This window comes from Poecile atricapillus, chromosome 2 (assembly GCF_030490865.1).
Source record: "Poecile atricapillus isolate bPoeAtr1 chromosome 2, bPoeAtr1.hap1, whole genome shotgun sequence".
Lineage (NCBI taxonomy): Eukaryota > Metazoa > Chordata > Aves > Passeriformes > Paridae > Poecile > Poecile atricapillus.
Window position 1 is genome coordinate 143,259,412 of NC_081250.1, and position 8,312 is coordinate 143,267,723.

Here is an 8,312-nt window from a genome sequence, read left to right on the forward strand (position 1 = left end):
ATTATTTAAGAGAAAGGCACATAAATCCCTCATGAGGATTCAACCCGAATGTGTTCTTTAAAGAGAGAGGTTGATGATGCTGATGGTTGATTGTACTATAAAGCTGTGCACTTTTCCATGCCAGCAGAGTATGTGCACTGAGCAGTCATTCAGTGCCTCAAAAACATCTGTGGCAAGATACCTGATTCAATTTAATCCCTTACTTGCCAGGATTTTTGCAAGGCTTTTCATGTTGAATACAATGGGCTCTTCAGCTTCCTTCCTGAAACCCTTGGCAGCTCTACCAAATACTCCATTTCCCATTTCTGCTGGAGGATATCAGCTACAACATAGAATACATGGCAAAATGTACTGTAGTACTGCTAATCATCCACACTAAGCAAAGAGGGACTTGGTCTATTAGGATTCTTTAGCATTCTCTGTATGCAAGGATATCCACGGTACCTCCTGGGTGGTGAATGGAGCTGGAGGAGGTGACACTGGAGCGCCAAGTTTAAGGATGCCCAGCACAGGGCATTCATCACAGCCTGCTGCAGGTGCAGCTCTAGCTTAGCAGCCCTCGTTGGTGTGGTGCTGTTCGACATGCTGCTGAGAAAATTGCACAGCCATTTTGAGGCTGCCAGAACCCAAACTTTACCTTGGGGGCTGAGAAGTCTCTTGGCTGACAGGGTCTGTTTGAGGCGATTGTCATTGTCATGTGTGGGTGCAGTGACAGAGGTGCGTTCTCCCTGGCCGTTACCAAGACAGTGGTTCCGCTGACTAATCAGTGAGTTTCTGAAATGGTTGTTTTTGTACATTTTCTGCTTGGAGATTAAGCTGAGCAGAATGACAGCCCTTGATCTGCTCTCTGCTCAACATGAGGGAGGCAAATTAACACAGACGTGGGTGGAAAAATCAAGAAGTGAAGTCTAAATCAAGAGGAAAAACAAGTTTTGAGATGGGCTGATAAGTGATACAGCAGGTTATGAGCAGCTAGGAAAGAAGGATGAAGGAGCACAAGAAAGGCCATCTCAGAACAATTGGTAAGTGCTCACTTTTTTGGGGGGAGGGCATTTTTCTTGGCTTGTTATGACCTCCTCTCTCTGCTGCATTGCTAGGACATCTCAGAACAGATGTCCAATTCACCATGTCCACTACTAGATTTGATGTACTAAAGCCACTGAATACCAATGCATGCCATATCCTGTTTATGTGCTGGACTAAATATCTCCATACTTCCTAGAAACTAATTCACCCACAGGGGGAAAGAAAAAATGTTCATCAACTCTGCAAGGATTCTAATGAGCTACAAAACTAAATTCATATCAATAGAGTGAAAGTAGCTAAAGTTTGGAGGTTTGGAAAACCAGAAATCCTCCAGCAATCAGTTTGAAACATTAATAAAGACAGAGGGAAACACATAAAACCATCTTTATGGAGTAAGGTAGTTAACAGAGAAGTAAGTCACTAGTGGCACAGAGATGAGCCACTTTCCTATCAGCTCATGATGTATTCATCAAGCCATCTCAACTTAGATATGCTCAGTAAACCTTTATCTTCTCAGAGCTTTACCACCTATGCAGTTTGGTCTGCCTGTTTTTTCAGCACCTCCTGATTTCTGAGGAGTTACAGAGAAGAATCTACTCCAGTCAGTGACCTGGCTGTTTATATTGTAGCTAGAGGTCACCTCTATGCCTGAACAGAATCCTTATCAAGCTAAATGCTCTTTTTTCCCCAGGCATCAAGGTTTTGGCATGATAAGATAACCTGAGCTGAAAGTTCATATTGAGGAGGATGACATAATAGGCAGCATACAAGCAGGAAAAATAAGTTGTATCTATTGTTTTCCCATGACTAGAATCCCATTTTGTTTATGGACACTGGAAGTAACCAGCTCCACTCAGTGGTAAGAGTAGTGATGGCTCTTCTAACATTTAACCATAGCTACGAGAGTGTAAATCTAAGTTTACACACCAGGGTGAAAATTACTGTGGTCTCTATAGATTTCCACAGCAGATACAGGCTTACCCTGCAGTAAAACAAAGCAAATAATTAATAACCTAGAGCCAGCTCCTTATGTTGGAGTATATTAAAAGAATGATGAGAACTGCAACTACGATTAGTGGAAAGAGTATCTACCCACATTCTGATATTTACTTCTTGTTATTTAGGTGACTCTGAATGGAGGATTTGGCATAATCTCTGAGGCCCAGCAGTCTCCTTTGCATGGAAAGATGAGGGAATTGATTTTGGCCAATGCTGCTTAAAAATCACTGGCTGCCACATGGAAACTAGGGACTATGATCAGGATGCGGAGCCTATGTGTGCCACCCAAATTTTGGTTCTGTCCTTTAGCCAACCTGCTTTGAATTTTTAGCTAGAAGGTGAGGGAAGACCGGAATCACTCTAAGTAATATCAACCACTTGTACAGGGATAACATCTGCAGCTACAGAGCTTTTTACTCAAGACTCTCAGACATCACAATTTAAGGAATTCCCTTAAATCCTGGGAGCTGCATTAGGTAACTGGACAACTATTTGCAGTAAGATAAGCCTGGCACTCCTGATATTTGTGGTATTTCTTATGCAGGCAAAGACTGCAGACATGGAGTTTACCTGTTTATCTCTGATTATATTTAGTAATCTTAAAAGATGGTGAAACTCAATGATAACAGTCACACTAAGAAACTATATTGTTACTAAAAGGTAAAATGTTTTGTGTTTATCTGATTGAGATGGAACAGCTCCAGCCCAAGCTTGTCTGTGACTGGAGTAGGATATATATTTACTTTCTGTTGTAAGCCTTGTAGTGACCTGCAAACAAGAGTCAAAATATAATTCTCCTGCATGTGGGAGGTTAAGCTTTCTTCCCTGAGCACTGTGCAGGGTGTATGCAGCTCAGTAATGCTCATGCATTTTACATTGGTATCAGCAGGGTTTTGTTTCTCCACCATGCTCAAAGCAGAGCTGAAATGGCACCTCTGGGTCAGAGAGAACCAAGGGCAGAGCCCAGGCTAGAAAGGAGGGATCTGCCTGGTCTAAGGGCATTGCAGAAGGAAACCTGAGGCAAAATGATCCCACAGGGAGGTGTAAGGAAACCCAAATGCTGATCAAGGGAGGCTCTGACTAGTCCCTCAGCTGCTCTGTGGAGGGCTGGGGTCATTTCCATGAGCTTAAGATGTGACTACATATCTCTCAGGTATGACATTTAGTTTGCCGAAACATGTGTTAACTACTTACCTACCAGCTTCTATCTAAAACCTTATAAATTATAAGATGATCCTTTTGGGTCCCTTCCAAGTCAGAATATTCTGTGATTCCATGATTCTGTGGCATTATCTGATGTGGTTTCAAAGCCTTTTACTAATATGAACTAAATCAGAGTAAGTTAGATGAAACTCCTCTATGCAGCATAGTAATAAAAACAGTAAAAGAGCAGAATCATAATTTGGTCTGTCCAACTTCCATGATTGGATTTATCCAAGGTAAGGACTGGGTGACAGTCTTGGTTGCAGAGTGAAGCTTGCACATGCACACAGAAGTGTGTGTACAACCGATATACTCACACAGATGTGTAGACACACAAATCTTTCCTTGTGCGTGTGTGTGACTGTGTGTCTGTGTGCACACATCTATAGAGAGAAAAGGAAAGAGATTGGGTACATATGAGCAAGTAATTCAGTTCTCCTAAGATCCAAAATGCCCTCTGGATGTGTTTGCCACTCTTTGCTAAGTACTGAGAAAATCCAGGGGGGCTGAAAAAAGGCTATTTTTAGTAATACATTTCCTAGCTTGTGCTACTGATTCTGAGGTAATTTACTACACTGAAAGGTGTTTGAGATTTAATTAACTTGGCTTTTAATTCTGATTGTTTGCTTTGTTCTTTCTTCCACTGTGGGCAGGGAAAATGAGCTGTGTACTTTCACCTTTATTACCAATCAGTGCCCAATCACTTCCACTTTTGCATTCTCAGACACGTACACAGAGCTTCTGTGCAAGAGTACAGACATTTCTCCTGAATTCAAAACATTTTGTTTGCAGAAAGAACTGGATAAACAAAAATTCAGGGAACCTTGTCTGCTTTGAAAAAGAATGTATTTTATACTGTCTCTGTTGATTACCTTTCAAACTATTCCAGTTCAATTCTGCCTTTAAAACTTATTGTTTAACATATTTCTGGTCTTAGTCTGGGGGATGTACTAGTCTGAGGTCCATGCAGAACACTTTGTAATTTCTACATAAAAATGGTTCTCAGTGCTGCAAGGCTGAGCCAAACAAGTGAATTCACACCACCCAAGCCTTCTTTCAACTCCAGCCAGTCCAGACTCGTTTTCGCATACTTTGGCAAGCCCCAAAAGCATAAAATGGTTTGTCTTTCCACAATAGGCACAGTGACACTGAGTACACAACAGGGCACCTTCTCAATCTCCTTTCTGCTTCATGAATTGTTGACATTTTAACCTCTTTATTTAAAGCCTTCATCTGAGATGACTGCTTCTTCAAGAAGGAGGAACATTTGTCCACTTTTGACAAAGTCTGTCCTTATTTAATACAGAAAAATTGTATTGATAAAACATTGCTTAAATCAATGACAGTATCTACCTGTTGATAAAACTGTTGCAGAAATACATCTTAAAAGAACAGGAGAAACATAAGTGCATTTAGTGACCATTTGACACATGAGAACAAGGGTGTTTAATTCCTCCCTTTCCTAGTCTCAGGGCAGAATCAGTCACAGGAAGGGCAGTGCAGGAGGCTGAAGAAAGAATTTAACTCTCTTGTTCCTTATTCCTAGCACTCAGCTTGTTATTCAGAACTTGCTATATTGGTGAGAATACCTACTGATGAGTGTTTCAGTTTTGTGGAGTTTTAGCCAGGTAAATTTTGTTAAATTGTATAACTGTTAATGTTTAACTGAAAATGTCCATTTTTTTCCAAATCTGAGTGTTGGAATTGCTCCTTGATCTCACATCAACTTTCTGTGTACGAATGGCACAATGCTGCTCACGTTATCCATGATGACACTTCCATGCAGCCACTGGACAAGACTGACCCCTCCTCAAGCCAAAATTTTAGTTCTGTGTACAGATCTGCATCACATTTGGCCCCATTCCACTTTCTAATTTGCAGAAGATCTTTCTGCAAGAAACTTGAAAGCAGAAAACCTTAATTTCAAAATTGCACTGGATTTAGTTCACATCAATATAAGAACTTTGACTCAGAGAGATTAAATACTGGGCACTGCTATCAATAAATAATTCCACATGCCATTTCCTTGTAGATGTGGCTTCCATTTAGCCTGTCTTTGGCTATGCTGTATTTTTGTTTCTCCACCAGAGATACCAAAGTGTACGTTACTGCCTGAACAGAAATCTCTCTCAGCATTGCCTGAAACAGGCTCTGCTTGCTAAGCAAACAGTTTGTATTAGTTATCACCAGCCAAAAATGATAACAGACTTTTGAAAACTTACCTAAAGAAAAAAATGGCTGCTTGAGATCAAAGTCCAGATCACGAGCTTCATTCATTTTGCTTTTATATACCAGGAATAATGACTCATATTCTCTATCTCTGTTTCTTTTCATGCACCACAGTAGGATGTCTCATTTGCAGACAAAAGAGAATAAAGACCAATGGCAAATTAAATTCTTCAAATTCAGTTTCTCTGCCCTTTCCTGAAATTTCCAAAACATTTTTGGTAACATAACACTTTAAAATCTACAATATATATTTTTCCCCATTTGTAGGTGGGCTTCTTTATTAAGTCACAAAACACTAACTGCAGTATCCTATAATAATGGTCTTAAGTGTGGCAGTAAATTGGCAGGAAATTACTGTAATTTCCCTTCTTGAAAAAAACAGGCAAAGCCATCCACAAATTCAAAACATGTTTGTGTGCAAATACCCAAAATCCTTTTTTTTTTTCTATTTAAGATCTCTATTTCCCACTCTAACATTTATTTGCACTACATATCTTGTTTTTCAGAAGCTATATATAACGTTATAGCTTAAAAATATGAACCAAAAGTTTTGTACAAAATTATGACATTTTCTCTAGAATTGCATTTCATGATACAATGTAATCAATCACCCTATTTTCATCTTTCAAAACATTCCAGCCTGCCACTTTAGCCTGCAGGAAATATATAGGACATCAGCAGAGCTGGCAGGCTCTTGTGACCGTGTTCCCCCAGTTTGCTCAGTTTGCAGTGTTCACATTGCTTTAACCTTCGTACTTTTGCACAAGTGCATGAGGGATTTGAAACCTCTCACACCCTCCACAACCACATATTGTCAACCCACTGAAGTCTTTGCCTCTCTGGTTACCCAGCTAATGGAAGCGGAAAGGTAGAATGAGAAGTGTGTGACCGAGCCCTCTGCTCAGGTTTGAAAGCCAGGGCAGAGGAAAATCCCGTGCCTTGGGAAGAGTTAATCCCGCCTAGCCCAGCCTAGCCCAGCCTAGCCCAGCCTAGCCCAGCCTAGCCCAGCCTAGCCCAGCCTAGCCCAGCCTAGCCCAGCCTGGTTTCGTCATGGTGACTTCCCGTGCAGCACTGAAGAGTCTGACAGCGCTGTTTGTTTAGGGCTGTGTCCAACAGCACAGTAACACCCTGGCAGCAGTGACAGCTTTCCCCCAGTGCCAGCTCTCTGTGCAGTCCCCAGGGAACAACGGGGAGAGAATCCCCAGGTGAGGCAGAGCTGGAGCAACAGCAAACCCCGAGACGAGGTTCTGTCACTTAATTGTTCATTTTCAGACTCTCGATTCAGAAGCATTTTTTGGGGTGTAGGCTTGCAAAGAAGCAGGAACTTCCGCAGAGTGTCAGATTGTTCTTTCAAATGCATTTCCCTCCCCAGGTTCACGAGTTTCCCGTCAGCTCGGGGCTTGCTTATCTCTAAAACATGTTTTGCTGTAACAAAGTGGAAAACCTGAATTTTTCAAAAATTAAGTGCTTCCAGGCGCACATTTTTAAGTAAGGCCTCTATTCTGTCATGGCTCTGCTGGTGCAGTTTATCTTTATGTGCACGTTTCAGTGTTTGCAGAGCCGCATTCTGTGTCTACAAGTGGCCTGTTTTTCAAAGGCTTGCTGTGGAGACAAAGGTTGAAACCCAAATCACTTCACAGCAGTCTGCAAGTCTGCCTCTCTCTTCAGGAGCTGTAAATGTGTCTAAGCAAAAAGCAACAGTTCTCCCATCTGTAAATAATGGGCTTGGCTGAAATAGCTCAAATACCTGAAAAAATCCTTGTTTAAAACGGAGAAGGAAATTCTGGTTCTGGGTAGTAGACTGGAATACTTTGGGGCTGGATTAGTATGCAGGAAGTAAAGAAATGAAAAGGCAAAGGGTGGTTTAAAAATGTCATTGCACAAACATGCATGCATATTCTCTCAGGCCCTGCTTGGTGGTTCAGTAATGCAGCAGGCAATGATAATGATACAATTTCATAGCTCCTCTAATCCCAGAGGATGCACAAAATGCTTGACAAACTGATGTTCTTTATATGCAATAGCCTGGGCCTTTCCTTCTCATCTGCAGAGGAGTGGAAAAGATTACAGTACAAATATGGCAAAATCTTGTAAACTTAGAAGTAAGGGGAAGCAAAATATATTCCATTCAATGAATATGTAAAATTTGTATAATAAATAAATTCAGACAACTTTACACTTAATTAGCAGACAAGCTAGATTTGGTCCATTTTGGTTTTGGGAAAGCATGGTGGTAATAGAAAACAGAAATCACCTAGAAGACACATAGGCCATTTGTATGTCTAAATCTCTGATTCAGAAGAGAATATGGAGGTCTGTGATCTCATAACATGGCAGAGAGAGAAAGATCCAGCCCTGGTAAACTATTTTTATGAAATTTGTCATTTCCCCTACTGTTGTCTTTGCTTTCTGCAGTTTGCTTGTAAGTTTATATTTGCTTCTAAGTAGATTTTATTTAATTAAATGACATCCTATTAGAATCATGTAAAATTTCTCCTGAGAAAAGAATCACCACATGTGAGCAATAGGTTTTATTTGGGTGGGAAGATGAGGTTCAGCAAATTAGGTGTTGTTTCTCATTGAAGCCTTTAAAGACAGGCTGCCTTTAAAGGTTTATCATTTGGGTGATGGGATCAATTCTAAAAGTAGTCTGTCATTTTTCATAGATAGGGAACCCTGTCAGACCAGATGCATCATTTGCCTGACTAACATCAGGCTCACAAAATGCTATCCTGCAACACAAATGACCAAATTTAGTGAGTCTCTTGATTTGTATTAGAAAAATCTTAGTGGAATGTAAAGTTACATTCTACCAGGGGAAAAGTAGTGTTCATAAGCTTAATACATTGATATAC